Raw genomic sequence first — 16,993 nt, 5'->3', positions numbered from 1 at the left:
CGTGTTCCATCAAAGAAACAAAATTTATTCAGTGTTCACAGTGTACAAGGTACTATTCTAAGTGCTTTATATTTAATCCTCATTGTCATCCTAAAAGTGAGCTCTACTTTTAATACCATTTAAAAGATGAAGAAACTGAAGGGTAGAAAGTTCATATAGTCAATTACAAGATGAGCTGACTGACATTTGAATACAGAGAGACTACCTCTACATCAGCTCTGGCCAACAGAACTTTCAGTAATGATGGCAATATTCATATCAGCACTGTTCTATCAGGTGGCACATGTGGCAACTGAACACATAATGTAGCTAATGTGACCGAGGAACTGAACTATTAACTGTATTTAATTTTAATTTTAAGAGCCTTATATGGCTAGTGGCTACCAAATTAGCTATAACTCTAGGGCCATCCTCTTAATCACCTCACAGAACAGCCTCAAGTAAGCTTTCCTACTTCTTGATTTATCTTTCAAAAACATAGGCACTGCAACTCAAGTTATGCTTAGCATTTCTGAGTTTAAAAACAGAACAATTCTTGCATTGTAAATAGCTTAATTTAACAGTTTATCTCTTGTACTGATTTGTGGAAACAAAATAGGAAAGAAATCTGCTTGACAGACCATTTTATCTTGTCTTCCACTCTGTTTAGGCGAGAGAAAGCACTTGTGGTTAATACAGAGAGTTTTGTAATGTAACACCATAATGTAAATTAGCATTGGTTTTCTCTGCAAATGTAAATTGCCTTTCTTTTCCTTTTTTTTTTTTCCTGTGGGCTTTATTGAGGAAAATTTCAAGCATAAAAAACTAAAGAGAATAATAATATATTGAAACACCATGTCCCCATTACCCAGCTTTAAAAATGATCAGTTCATGGCTATTTTTATTTCTTCTTGCTCCCACTCATGAGATGAAATATATGATGTGTTTCACTTCATCTCAATTATTATCGTAATTGATGCTCAAATGGTCCCACTTTTGGTTACTGGGAGACTATTCAATTAGCTGATGAGTCCTTTTATTATCTGTATTTTTTCCTACCAAAGGCATATTTAGATTCGTTTGTTTCACCTAACTTTTGATTTTAGTGATTTTTAATGTAAGTTAATTTTATAATAATATTAAAATTTCAACAGGTTTTATATATATATATAAAATCTATTAAAAAAAAACAATTTGTATACCTGTCCCTCCCATCCTATTTTTGTTTCCCTTGGGATAATGATTTTCATATGGCAAGGCTTATCTTTCCATTAAAAATACTCTTTTCTGAAGAAGGTCATTCTGTGAGAAAGTCTACTTTTAAGCAGTATGTGGGAATATAATCACTCGATTCATTCAATTACACACACTACACATACACATAAAAGTATAAGGGCAGTGACTTGTGCAAATCACATTTAACATCTCTTGAATTCTTTCCTCCTTTGAAAAGCTAGAAATTCACACTAAAAGATAGTCAATGCACCTTTTATTTTTAAAGTTCCAGGATTACATTACTTTTATGCTATTTTATATGCTGACAATGCAGAAATAAGAAAGCAGTCTCTCTAATTGTCCTCACCTCTCTCTAAGACATCATCGAAAGGAGAGATCGTCAGCCTCTGTTGTTCAGTATCAGATACTGACTGGCATGTTGCTTCAGGACAGAATCACTGTACTTTAAAAGATCTCACTCATGAAAAAGCCTACGTATATCTTTCCCATCTCTCTTCTCCACTCACCCTTGGTAGGGAAGTAAGTGCATCCTCTACGTAGTGTTTCTTTATTTTTCTCAATATCTTTGTCTCTTTCTCTGTACCCTCCATCTATTGTTGGTTCCCTCTCCATATTGAAAGGCCAAGTTCATCCCCGCATGTAGGAAGTCTCTCTTTTCTGCCACTTGGTGGCTAGTATGTAGCCTTGGGGACAAATAGGACCCCTTTTGCACTGTACTTCTCTGGTTACATCCTCTCTTATGTTAGCAGATGTCATGAATTATTCTTTTCTATAAACCTCTTTAGTGCTTAGAAAAAATGGTTGCTCTACATGGTTTTAAAAATTGACCAGGTTTGTCAGCATTGTATGGTTAGGGGCCCAAGTCTATCTAACAACATATTACTACTTTACAGTTTTAAGCCACTGATCTTACGTATTTATCTTCTTCTTAAATCTAAATTAGTTTATTCTTCATGGTTCAGTAGTATAAATACTTATGCAAAGACAAGAGATCATAAGGGAATTTGATATTTAACCATTTGAATAGTACTATGACTACTTTTACTGTCTTTTGCAAAATGCTATGTAAAAAATTTGGCTGAGATACAGAAAAATCTCTCTTTTGATCAGTAAAGAACAAATGATTGATGTCTACTATGTAATTCAATTCCACAACAAAGTATAGCTGTCACTAATAAATATGAAGAGACAGAAGTTCATTTTACGAGAGAAGGCTAAAGCGTCTACTTGACATCTGAGTTATAAATTAGCCTCCTTTTACCTCCAGATGTATAACATATTCTTAAAATCTTATAATTCAGAACAAAAATATATCCTAGAGGATGGACTAATATTTTATAATGACTGATAACTAACAAAAAATATTCTCGGGGCTGTGAAAATCTGTGACTTTATAATTCCTACTGCATTGACTTGTCTGCATATTAAAATAAAATGTGATGTTTTCTATAATACCATCCTTGAAAAACTGTATCAGCATCAGTCATTAGTTATGTGTTATGAGTAACAAACCAAAAAAGTAGGATCATGCCTAGCATCCTTGACTTTGGTATTAAGATTTTGCTTAGCTTATGCTCCCAAAAAGAAAACAAAAAATAGAAAGAATAACATTAACCACACTACAAGACAGACTTAAAAATGAAGGACATTCTGTAAAACCTACTTTTCTTCATCTATTAAATGAGAGTTAGCACCTGCTTCAAAATTTTAAAATATTGAATTAGATGAATTGATACATGTAACAGGTCTTTATAAACAGAATTGTCATAGAAGAAAAGCCGCATAATGTAGTTTCCATTAGTGAAATAATGGCTTCTTGTAATTCCTCAATAGTCTTGACTATATGCCGACTAGTATTAAAAACACAGAGACTTTGGGGCTGAGAGTAAGAACAATGTGGGTTAAAAAATAGTGATCACTCATTGGCTATGCCCCTTGAGTAATATATTCAGCTCAAGTGAAAAGGAAAAAGGAAATCTTTTCACCGCCACCTTGATTACTTTTTCCTTGGCTAATGGAATTATATACTTTCCTATAATGGATAAAGATTTATTTCTTGTGACAAACACAGACAACAGCAAGTAATAATAACTGTTAATTCATCACCTACTATGTTGCATCCATGTACCGACATTATCGCTGATTATTTCATCGTTTACCATACTTGTCATTATAAGTGATCTTTCTCTCCAATATCTCTTTAAGTGGGCACATTTTAGATCATACCATATATAATTATATTCTATCCATCCCTTTAGTAGACAGGCAAAAAGATGCAGCCAACTTATAGGCTATACACTAAGGAACTCAAAAGTTATACCAACCAGGTTCCCTGTTTTGTGAAACTGAGCTTAGCAATAGTATGAGAATGAAGCGATCATCTGGAGGGTCAAAGATGAAAAGTCATGATGAGGAATGATGCTACAGAGATCATAATAGGTCATGCTTAAATATAAGTTTTACCTAAGCAGAAATATGTACGCAAAAGCTGTAAGAAAAAGACTTAGAAGATATGCCAAGGACATTAATTAGCAAAAATAGATGAAAGCTGAAGTCTGTAAATATTAAGACATACCAGCTAACAAAATGATAGATGATCAGCAAGGGCTATTTCATTTGCAAGTGAAACCAACCCTACTTAAACTGGCTGACACGATGCAGAAGTTCACAGGAGAATTCTAGCTTAGACAGAGCTGAATCCAGATACTAAAATACTTGTATCAGGAAGCTTTATTGTACTTCTGCTTTCCAACATGTTAGCTACATATTCTCAGACTGGTTATCCTCTCAAGGTAGCTTTTGTTCAATGGACTCATGGACCCAATTTAGGTGGAAAGGAGAATTACAACAAATATCTCAAACTCTGTATGCTCTGTTTGGCCACATGTGGGTTATGTCCTTAGTGTCTGGATAAGTGAGAGCCAATGAAAATAACTAAACAAAGATGTCATTAGCCGAGGAAAATACGGTGATATTATCAGAGGTGCTGGGCAAGCAAAAAACAGAGGCAGTCTATAACATGAATCAGTTACAGCTATATATTTTTAAGGGTTATTATGAAAATCATATTGCTGAACCAGTAAAATGATCATTTTTAAGATCACTTACTACTAATACTTATATTCAAAGGGACATATGTATCATTATCATTCAATCAATCTATAAACATTAGTTGAACAATTATTGCTTGCTTAAACCTGATCAAAACTCTGGGAATGTAGTGGCAAATATGAGAAGAAAAATATAGAAAATAAGCAAGTAAATTTAAAAAAAGTCAAGAAAGCTATGTACAGAATTAAATATGGTAGAAAGACAAAATGACTAGGTGATAACATATTTTACAGAGAAGCTCTCTTCTGAAAATTTGATATTGAAGCTGAAACATCAAAAAGGAACCATCTGGCTCATTCCAAGCAGACAGAAAAAGTAAGGTACCGTCTGTTAATGTATTTTATTTAACAATTCTATAGCATTTAATAATCGGGTGCCTTAAATAAAAAGGTGATTCTAGATAGCCTGTATTTATCATATCATTAACCAAAATTTGATGCAATTATTTATTTAACATTTTCTTATCCACCGAAAAATAAGCCTCCTATTGGCAAGGGTTTCAGTTTTCCTGTTCAGTTTTGTTTCCCCATGTCTAACTCTTGGCATGTACTCAATAGAGGTTTGCAGAATAAAAAGCTGAATGCAAAAGAATTGATAATATTGAAAGCCTATTTCTCTGACCTTTCTCAAAACCAACAATTCATTCTCTTCTTCTATTCCAAAAGGAAAATATAATCAATGTTGTAAAGGATTGGCAAATATATCATTGCAAGTGTTTTAGAACTGCTCAAAAGCCTCATGTGTGAGAAATCTTCCAGAGCTTGGGGGGAAAAAAAATCAAGCTTCCTTCAAAATAGGCCAGTATTCCTGACACATATAAATAACAGTAACCAATCTTTCTGGACTCAGAATTTTACAATTAAACAAATGTGTCATTCTGTCTGTTTCCATCAATATAATTTAGATATCAAATACATTTGTGTACTGATGTAGAAGTCTTAGAATAATGATGTTTCTGGAGTTTAATTTTAACTCCTGATTATAATTTTGTTATGTTTGCCTCTTCCTACTGATCACTATGTTGACATGATTAGAAAACAACTATTGTCCAAGAGTAGAAATGGTTATGCAATTCATTAAGAATTTTCCCTCCTTAAAATAAATGTTGCTTATTTTGAAAGTTATATAACAATGAGCTTGAAATGCAGAGGAGGAAGAACTGACAGAGTTCAGATACATAAAGACAGAGACTGAAAGCAAACAGATGCATGAAGGCCAATGCTTATGCCTATAACAAGGGTTCAGATATGATCCCTAAGAAATAGCCCTCAGAATGACGCTAGAAGTCATCCAAGTTATTTCGTTCAGAGAGCACCTTTGGCTGAGCACTAAGTGGGATGTGAGAAGGAATAATACAGTAGAAAGAATATTAAAAGGGGACTTTACCTTATTTTGGACTGTAAGCAAGGGAAGAGGAACCTTTGATTACAGGACAAATTAAAAGAACAATACTTAAGAAGAGAAGCATGAGTGGGAAGATGGAAAAAACATGTGTGTGTGCATGTGTCACACACATGAGGAAGTCCCAAGAAATACAAAGAATGATGAGAAAGGAAACAAGAGCCCCTGTAACTATACCTCTACATGGAGATAAGAGAGAATGTTAAGATCTGTGGCAGGTTACTTGTGATGTGAGAACAGTATCTCATGCTCTCACATTGGTGGTGACTATGCTGTCACTTGGAGCAGGACGAAGCTGCATGCTCCTGTATGTTAGGGAGGAGAACTGACCATAACTACGAGATGCAGTGGAAAGTTTCTTTCAATAAACACCAACCTGAGTAGAGCATTATTAAAAAGAAAATGCGCACAGAAATCACGTGTGTAAAAGAAAACTGTAGAAGTAGATCCAGTGCATGCAATGGGTGAGTGGTGAAAAATGTAGCAAGCTGGAAAGCACAGAGGTGGAATATAAGAGGCTTAGTGGAATGGAACTTCAGTATCACTGTATTCCTACCTTGAAGACTCAGTAAGGTGATGCATGTGATGTCTTGGCATGACACAGGCACAGAGCAACTAAAAAAAGATGTAAGTTATTACATTAATTACTTGATAAGATTATAGATAATTTTTTAAAATTGTTACCACTGGCTTTTCTCATTTTTGGACTGTGGTTGCTTCTGACTCACGAGCAAAATATGCCATTAAAAAGCAGCATTTATAGTATCTTTTCTAGAAGCAAAATGAATTCTATAGCATCAGATCCATGATGTCATTTAGACTGACAGTGCTCTGTATACCTATGTCTAAATGCAAGAACCTAGATCCTTACTCTGTGCTAGAACATCTGAAAATATGTAGAACACAGCTTTTAGTTTAACCGAAAAGCATACAATTCCATAACCCGTAATAGCAGTTATACCAAGAGATGAAGTATATTTAAGATCAGATTCCAAATCTCAGCCACAGTGCTTGCTACTCGATTCAGCCCAGCACAATTATTGAGGACTTGTGCTATGAAAGATAGTTGTAGACATTATGTATTTCAGATGTCTTACAATTTAAGAAGAAATATAACAAGAAAACAAATAACTGTAGCTTTAATCAGCTTTTATTCTCTTATAAAGACTCTTCTCTTCAGCTGGGAGTTGTCAGAAGATAACTTAATGAATGACCATGCAAAAGAAATAGGATTTTAAAAAATTCTCCACCCTCTTCTAATGTTGGTGTCCTCTTGGCACCTTTAAAACTGTCTATTTCTCTTTCCTGTCATCATATTTTCTGCTTTTAGATGACATGGTCTCTGAAAATAAAAATAGAGTTCCATTTATTATTTTTTTCCTGGGTCATATGTAAAGAGAATTAATATCAGAGATTGTAAATGACTTGTAAAGAGCTCAACATAATCAGGCGTGATCAGATAACACACTGTTCTTCACCTTTGCCTTCAAATGTATTTTGCCAGATATCCTTCACTCCTTCCGAGACAACAACTTGGATAGCGTTGTTAGATTTCTAATGACAGAAGTCTCATAATTTTCAGGTATTGTAACTGTTTTATTTTCAATTATTATAACGAGATTATTTTTATTCTTTCATTCAATTCAAAGCTTTATCCCCACGAACTCATACCTAACCAAAGGCAGGGATGCATATAGTCAGCTCTTTCTTTCTCCTTTCTCCAACTTCTTTTTGTTCTGCTAGCTCTTCCAATTTGTAAGCAGCGAAAGAAGATTAAAGATAGAGTTTTATTTAATTAGCAAAATTTTCTTTAATTAGTATGTGTTCATCACAGGTCTTTCGTGGCTGTCAAATGCTCTTCATCATGTCCAATGAGTCGCTGGAGCATTCTCCTGGGACCTTCCCCACTGGGGGACATGTTCTCTGCACCATCCACTGACGAAGGCAAGAGACAGTCCCACACATTCCTACAACTTCCCCGTGGCGACTGCCTCCCAGCCGTGCCCTGCAGTGAACATGGCCAGAAGCCATCTTGTGATGTCCTGGCATGACACTGGCACGTAGCAACTGAAACTTCTCAAATGATTCAGGCTCAGCTACTTTTTTGCAATGCGCACTTCAACCATGGGAACATCTCTGCACCCTGGCCCTACCGGTCAGTGCGAAGGTGTTCTGGCTCTACTATAGCCTTCTCTGCAACACCTGCCATTAGAAGAGCAGCAGACATTCTCTCCACCAGCCTACTCAGATACAGCTACTAGAAGGAAACTCTCGGTACTAATAGCACATTTAAAAAATTCTGGATAAATAATAAGTTGTAATTTTGAAGGTGTAAAGAGAAGAGGATGAGGTGAATATTATAAATGAAGAGATTGGCTTCAACAGAACTAGAAATAGTAAGTAGTTGGTGGGTGAAGGGGTTGAAGGAGAATAAAACAGAAAGGTAAGGTCAGAGTATTTTATGAATTTTAGAAGTATGGATTCATTTCTACAGCCAACTGGAGGTTGCTGATCCAGCAAGGAACAACAGACCATTGTATGTATTTGATTTTGGCAGTATGTATTTCCACTGCCAATGAAATAATGAGACATGACTAGTTATCAAAGTGAAAAATATCAAAGTTATAGTGCCAAAGTTACAATATAGATGCTATACATGTGGGTAATGTCCATCGCATATCTAATTTGATCATATTTGGTAGTGATTTTGAGATTAGGGGCATAGTATTTGATTTCTAAACCTGGAATTGTAATGTCTTGGAAAGAAGACTAAAGTAGCTTAATTTGGTAAAGATAAGTTTTAAAATTAACAAATACATTAACACTGCTATGAAATCAAACTTGCACACTAGAGCAGTACATATCCCAGTTCGAACACCCTTCAGAGAAAGAAGAGTAAAGAAATGTGTTAAAGTGCGAAGAGCACTAAATTAAGACTCAGAAATTTTGGCTCTGCTATTAACTAGCTATGTGGACCACCTCTTGGTCCTTCAGTTTCGTTCTCTGCAAAATGTAGCTGCAAAATGAGCTAATCTTCTAAGTCTTTTCTATCGCTATCGTTCTGTGTGGAGAGGAGGCCTTTACATGATGGAAAGATCAATGATAAAGAGTCTATTTCTTGTAACATCCACACTAATTAGAGGTGATTTAACAGCACAAAAAAACTGTGGCCCATTCATGATCACGAGACTAGAAACTATGTAGTCTATTATCTTTTTCTTTTTCATCTTTTTTGAAAAGTGTTTAATTCTCTTCTAGAGAACTCATAAGAGCATAATTTATATTAAGATGCTGTCATTACATTTAATGGACCTAATGAAGTATAACCAGTCTCCAGATTTCACTTTTGATGTGGATAATTGATCTTATGAAATGTTTAAATATATGAACGACAAATGTTTAGAAGTCACTCCTTGATCCCATTTTATATGTTTACAGTGCCTGCAATTTGAAAGCCTTTCATGGTGATTTTTAGCTATTTATCTTTAATACAGAGGACCAATAACTTTTCCCTCCTTTTAGCCTACATACTATATCACTGATTTTTTTCAAGACAACAGGCAACAGTGATTGACAGCATTTTACATTTCCAGAAGAAACAAAGAGGGTGCTTCACAGTTTCTCTTGTAATTAACTAAGACTCCAACAAGAACATATGTTTGTGTGGTATTTTCAACAGGTAAATGTTAAATAGATTCATTTCAACTTGTAGCAATGGAGAGTGAATGAAAGCAGGGTCTTCCTCTACGATGTTGAGCAAAAGAAAATTAAAAAGTGATTCTATTTCAAATTCAGTCTGTTTGGCAACCTTTAATTCATAATTAACTGGTGTTTCAGAGCAGATTAATTACATGGTACTAACCATACACTTACAGGTAAATTTATTTATTTTTTTATTCCTCAGCATTCTAAGCAAGTGAAGTTCACAATACATGCTAATTACTTTTGGATCCTCTAAATGTAATTCCCATATAAAAGATGAAGCCTGTAATTGCTAAGTACTTAGTATTTAACAAGTATATATTCCTCAAACTGAAGGAGCAAGCTATAGTGCAAACAGCAGAATTCTGAAGTCAAGCCTGTATTTGCATCTTTGAATCTTGGTTTTGCCACTTATTTTGGGCTTCTATCTCATAAGAGTTGTTACATGGTGGAATTGAGTAATCTATTAATTTATCCTCTAGCAATGTAACATGGAAGTAGACGCTAATGGTTGTTCACCTTCCCCAGAACACATCGCAGCGCTTTATGCTTTGATTATTCTATTTCCTCTACCTGATGTGATACTTACATTTTTCTCCAGCTGTTTAATTCCATCTGATTCTCCCCTAGTTTTGTTTTACTGGAACACAGCCATGTCATTGTTTTTGCATTGCTGATGGCTGTTTGCATACTAAAACAGCAATGTTGAATAGTTGTGACCAAATTCACATGGCCCAAAGACTATCTGATCCTTTACAGAAAATGTTTGACAACCTTGATGTAGAGAAAGTCTTATTTTCTCTATGTTGCCTTTCCTGTCAACAAGTTTTTTCAATATTCCTTGCATTGTAGTTTAGCTGTATGATCACATGAGCACGGGGAAGTAGAGACTAAATTTTAGTTCTCGTTTTTGTTTTTTGTTTCCCCCCTCTGCTTAACATAATATCTGACACTCAAATATTTTTGCATGGATTTAAAAACAAATTATTGAATGAAAAATCTCCTAAATATATAGATTAGATGCCATTCCAATTAGAAGACAAATTACCTTTTAAAGTTTATGGAAAATTACACATACACAATACAATTTTGAAAGAAGTTCAAGAAGCTAATGCATGTGTTTATTTCTCAGAACGAGAAGGTCAACCTCTAAATGGGAGAGAAGGGCTCCAACGGGCTTTTTTAATTGAAAACTTCTATGGCCTCCATATCTTATGTAACCTATTCCAGGTTTGTTACACAGTTGTGTGTACAACACTAGGCATTATTTATTCAGTGGGCCTCAAATTAGATTCAGAGCTAATTTTTTCCAGAGTAGAATCCTCCCCACCCTACACTTTCTAATCTAACTCTAATCTCCCCTGCATATAAAGGTGTCCCTATTCCAAATATGACTGATTAACTTTGCTATCATTCTGAATATATATACCATGTCTATTTAAATGGTTCTTAACCTATAGAATTTTTATCTTTGAAAAGAATATGTGTGAAAGAGAATCTAGGGTTACAAAACTGAGATTTAATTTCTTCTTGTGAAAACAACATCCATTTTCTTCATTAAAGAATAACCTGCATGTTGTTAATTAAAACTATTAAATTATCATGTTTCGTGAAAGATACTAACGTTGCCTGGCTTAATTACTAGTTGTATTGTTATTGGAGCCTTTCTGTTAGGTAACCACAGCATGACACGTATAAGAGATGGTCTCAAACTGGTTTCATAGTCAGATTTTGATTCTCTCAGCTTCACTTCTTTTGATTGTGTAATGCCAAGGTCAGGAAAATTTTTGTAGACATTTAAAATTCCTTTTAGCTTTAACTTTACTTTTATCTCTAAGGTATTGTGACTTTACTCTTTACCTAGTACTTAAAATAGTGGCCATCACTGTTTTTATCTTCTAAGGATTTGCAAACTTATTTCAAGTCTGCCCCTTTATATATGTGGATAAATCAGACCACCGTTATTGTCAATTTCTTCTTTTTTTTTTTTGGCCCCTGAATATCTGCTATGAGAGGACTGCCTCATGGTTACCCGGGCTCTGCTCTACCTAATATGGGTTGTGTGTTTCCCTCTTATAAAGTGTTGACTTTCTAAGGTTCCTGGAGCATCATACTAATACCGTATTGTAGTAATGCCTCAGGACACAGATAACATGAGAAGTGACTCATGGATGTCCAAACTCAAATGCCATAGCAATGAGGATTATAGTCCAGATTATCTATCATGTAAGCACTGAGAACAATAGTAATCAAAACAGAATCTATGCAATCGCTGAGGTCCTAGAGAGCCACTATCCAGACATTCACTTCTTCATTTATAAACACCTGTGTATGATGCAGTGTCATTTCTTAGGTGCTACCTGGACTATTTCCCAAGAGTTGAGAAATAGTAATCTATAAAATACAGATGTACAGTTACATAATTTAAAACATTTAAGAAATAGGGAAGGTTGTTATGCCAGTGGCAACAGTGTTGTGTGTGTGTGTGCAGGTGTGTATTTATTTAGGTTGCTGAGAATCCATTCTCATTTTCTTCTTATAAAAGTACTCTCCAGTCTCATGTGAGGAATCACCTCTCCATCACTGTGCTCTGTGTTTTTTGAGTCTAGTGATCAAAGTATCTTACTTTTTCCTGGCCAAGAAGACAGCATATGGTCCAAACTAGTTCAATTATACTCTTTCTCTCATATTCGAAAACTTAAACAGTGACTTTTGAGATAAATGTTTAAAAAAGTACCCCAGGGCTGACTTATCCCCTGAAAAGATAGTCATTTAACTTATGCACCTGGATCACCTGGTCTCCCCAAAGGTGGTACTGTTTTATTTCAACTCTGTGAGCCACATTATATCCTTCCAATGAATTTAACTTTTTGGCTGATAGATCCAAAGTAAGTTTCCTTCTCTTGAAAACAGTGTACCTAATTTAGTTGTTTTCAAACTTGGCTACAGATTAAAACCACCTGCAGCGTTTAAAAACTCCCACTGCCCAGGCTGTAGCCCAGACCAATTACAAAAGAATATCTGAAGAAGAGGAGTCAAGCATTAAATATTACAATCTCCACAGATGACCCGAATCTGCAGCCAAGATTGAGAACCATTGGGCACATCTATACAAATAGCCACCGTTTACAGCATGCTTGTCCAGTGCCAAGCAAGTAATCTTATTATTGCCTTAGAACAACTTAAGGATATAGGTATAATTCTCATCTTATGATGAGAAACCTGGGTCATACAAATGTTAAATAATTTGTCAGAAGTGACAAAAACTAAGGAATGAAGATGTAATTAATATTCTGATTTGAATTACATTACTCCTTCTAACCACTACTTTAATAAAAACTTAAGAAACTGGGGTTAATCGACTTAGAGCTGAATTTGAACTCGGTGGTTTTTAATAGTTTAATAGAAACAACTAGTTGGTTTCCCCAAAAGAATCTCTATGTGAAAAATGGATTTGCATTGACAAAATGATAGTTGAATCAAGACAGTCATCTGCTCTGTGCCCTCTGGCCTCTTCCTTTCCCTGATTCGAGCTGAGGATCTCAGTGTCCCCACAGATAACCAGAAAAGTCTCTACTCTCAGAAGCTTAACAAGAAAGGAAAAAAAGAGAAGCAAAATGGATTACATGTTTCTTATTATTTGATAAGAAAGAACCATAACTTTGCAGAGAGAGAAATTGATCCTACAGTTTCCAAATTCTAAAAGAAAGTATCTAAAGGTAATGACAATGTTGGGATTGCAAAATCGGTGCAGCCACTATGGAAAAGAATCGGAGGTTTCTCAAAAAAATTAAAAATGGATCTACCTTTTGACCTAGCAATTGCACGTCTGGGTATTTATCCAAAGAAAACCAAACCAATAATTTGTAAAGATCTATGCACCCCTACGTTCATGGCAGCACAATTTACAATAGCCAAGATATAGAAGCAAAGTAAATGCCCATCAACAGATGACTGGATAAAGAAGTTACGGTTCATATGTACAATGGAATATTAATCATCAAAAAAAAAAAAAATGAAATCTTACCATTTGCAACGACATGGATGGATCTAGAGGTTATTACGCTGAGTGAAATAAGTCACACAGAGAAAGATAAATACCATATGAATTCACTTATATGTGGAATCTAAGGAACAAAAAGAACAAACTAATCAAAAACAGACGCATAAATATAGACGACAATCTGGTGATTGCCAGAAGGGAGGGGGTTAGGGGACTGGAAGAATGGGGTGAAGGGTTAAATAAATACAAATTATAGTTGATAGATGATCACAGGGATGGGAAGCATGGAATAGGGAATGCAGTTAGCATTAGTGTAATGGCTAGGTGGAGAGCCAGAGGAGAAAAAGAGCAATTAGGGGGATCGTTTTATAAACTATATAAATGTCTAACCGATGTACTGTATACTTAAAATGAATAAATTAAAAAATAAATAAAAGCAATGACAATGTCATTGGAAAACATAATAGATTTTCTAGAGTGATCATTCACAAGATATCGCGATTTTTTCATGGTTTTCTCTTATGTAGCAAGACTATATAATACAGTGTAGGTGACTCCGTGGTGAATTTAACACACTCTAAATTTAAGCTATGCAAACTCCAAATATTCAGTTCTATTGAAGTTTTCTTTAATAGTCGAGGGCTCAACAGGAAGCTAAATAAATTGTTCAGAGACTCAGTTCTACTGATGTTTTCAGGAAAAAAAAAAAAAAAAAGTCAAGCCAAAGGAGTCCATTCAAAAATCACTTGAGCTTACATTATGCACAGTTTCTTTCTCTCCCTTATTGTGCTCTGCAAATTCTAGCTATCTTGGTCTCCCTAAATTCTTTATAATCATAGAGATCATCTTGTTTTTTTATTTCTTTTCAAGAATACAATCCTGCATTGCTGTTTTCTAATGTTTAAAAACAGGTATTGCATATATTTGGCGTGGTGTTACAAGTTTTTGTTTGTTTTTGGTGAGATTACAGCTCCTGTAGCACTTAATTCATCATAGGCAGAATCATAAGTTGGTCTGTCTCTTTGTCTTCCTCTCTCTCTTCCTCCCTCTCTCTCTTTTTTTGCTTAAATCAAAAGATGTACTGGCTAAGAACACCTTTAATTAATGCTATATAGAGGATAAAGTCTAAATTTTATATTATATAATCTTAATTATTAAGAAATTTTATTAAAAATGTAAATTTTTTGAAATCTTTTTGATCACATGTAAATTAAGTCCTAGATCATAAACATAACAGCAACAAATGTATGTTTCTCTAGGAGAAGAATTTATGTTAAATAATTATAGAAGAGTGCCATGATATATTTGCTATATATTTGGACATATGATAACTTCTATCATTAAAATTTTCCATCTGCATAAGTTATTTCTAGAAAAAGGTCAAAAAGATCAAAACCAAGCAAGATTTTTACGAATGGGTCATCCAAATGCTAGATCTTGTATAGAAAAGACAGCTGTAGAAGTAGAAAAGGACAGTCAACATACAGAGGTCTGTAACTATCCCAATAAAGAATTTCAGCAACCTCTACTCCCCTATAAAAAAATATGTCTGTGGAGTAAAATATATACAAAAGGAGAGAGCATACATTATCTTACATAAGTATGCCGTTAACTAGACCAAAATAAATGTTGGTTCTTGGGAGACACTGCATAGATAACCCATGAAAAGTCATATAAGGAGAAAAAGAAAAATTGAACAAATATTTTTTTTAAAAAAAGGGGAGGAGGAGGTAGATATAACTGAGATTCTGAAATTATAAGGATATGTACTGTCTACATGTCCTCACCTAGCATTCTTCTTGACCATATTTCAACAGTGTTTTGTCCATTTCATGCCACAAACTATTGCCATCACGAATAATAACAACCTCCAAGCTGCCCAATCCAATGGTCATTTTCCATCTTTATCTAGAAGATGTCCAAACAACAATGGACACAGTCGATCACTATTTACCGACTGAAAATGTTTTTCTTTGCTTCCAGAACAATACACATTTCTATTTCTACTCTTACCTCACTCAGTATTTATTTATAGTTCCTTCTTCCCCGCCCTCCCCCTCGCCCGACCTCTCGGTGTTGTAGAGTCCAGGACTCAGGTTTGGGTTTCTTCTGTTTTCTATCTACTCTCCACAAATGGTCATAACCAGTCTGTTGACTTTAAGTACAATGTTTAACTTGCTGAATCTCAAGACTTTATCTACATCCCATATTGCTTCCCTGAACTTTAGATTTTCTATTTCATTGTCTACTATATGTCTTTCTTTGGACATCAAATAAGCATCATAAAGTTAACATGTTCAAACAAAATTCATAACTGCTCTAACCTTAAATGTTTTTTTAGTATTCCCTGTTGCAATAAATGTCATTCAAATCGCCCAGCTTTTCAGGACAGAAATGTCGTCATGATTCTTGATCCCTCTCTTTGTTTTACAATCCACATGTATTCCATCAGTAAATGTCATTTTTGAGATGCATCCCAGATGAAAATCCTTATAATTCTTTCATTGCCAGTACCTGGTCCAACCACCATCTTCTCCATTCTGAACAATTACAATAGTGTCCTAACTGGTATCCTTGCTATGACTGCTTCCCTCAAAGATAAGCTCTCCACACAAGGTTAATTTTGTTCGCTTTAAAGTGAGTTTCATGTTATATCATACACAGACTAATATGAATCTTGACGCTGGCCCCTTGGTTATTCTATGACTTCATATTCTGAGATTCTATTTTAGTTACACTAATTTTCTCGCTATTCTTCCAATACAATAAATACAATATGTTTACACATCAGGACCTCTGCTTTTAAAGTTTCCTCTCCCTGTGGTGTTCTTTCCCAAGATAGTCAGATTGACTCCATTTATTTCACGTTTGTTCGAATGTTACTTCCTCAACAGACCTTCCCTAGACACATTATTAAAACATTTTATGTCTATCCATTGTGTTCATCCTAGCACTGACAATTACCTGAAACTACTGTATTTATTTGTAAGTACGGTATATTTTAATTGTTTCTACTCCATTCTAGGATATAAAGTCCACAACAGCAAAAATTTTTTGCTTGTTTGTTTTGATCATTTTTATATCTACACTGTCTAAAAATTGCCTAGAAAAAATTCATTAAAAATTTATTGAAAAGTTAGATGTAATAACATATTGTCTAGAAAATATATACATAATCAAATTGACTCAACATTACACAGAAATTTTTAATAAATGAGTAACTTTGAAATATATTGATTCTATAATCCAAGAGTGGACAGTAATATTTTTTTTAATATTTTGGGCCTATGGTCTCTGTTATAATTAATCAATGCTGCCAATGTAGTGTGTAAACAGTCGTAGACAGCATGTAAATAAATGAACATGGCTGTATTCCAGTAAAACTTTATTTACAAAAATAGATTATGGGTCAGATTTGTCTAGCAGGCTGTAGTTAGCTAATCACAGTTGCAGTAAGTAAATCTATCTATCTATCTATCTATCTATCTATCTATCTATCTATCATCTACCTATCTACCTAGCTATCAATCATTTCTATATCTCTATTTCTACTACAGCCAT

This window comes from Pteropus alecto, unplaced genomic scaffold, assembly GCF_000325575.1.
Source record: "Pteropus alecto unplaced genomic scaffold, ASM32557v1 scaffold71, whole genome shotgun sequence".
Taxonomy (NCBI): domain Eukaryota; kingdom Metazoa; phylum Chordata; class Mammalia; order Chiroptera; family Pteropodidae; genus Pteropus; species Pteropus alecto.
The sequence above is the reverse complement of the archived record's forward strand: the minus strand, read 5'-3'. Positions refer to the sequence as shown.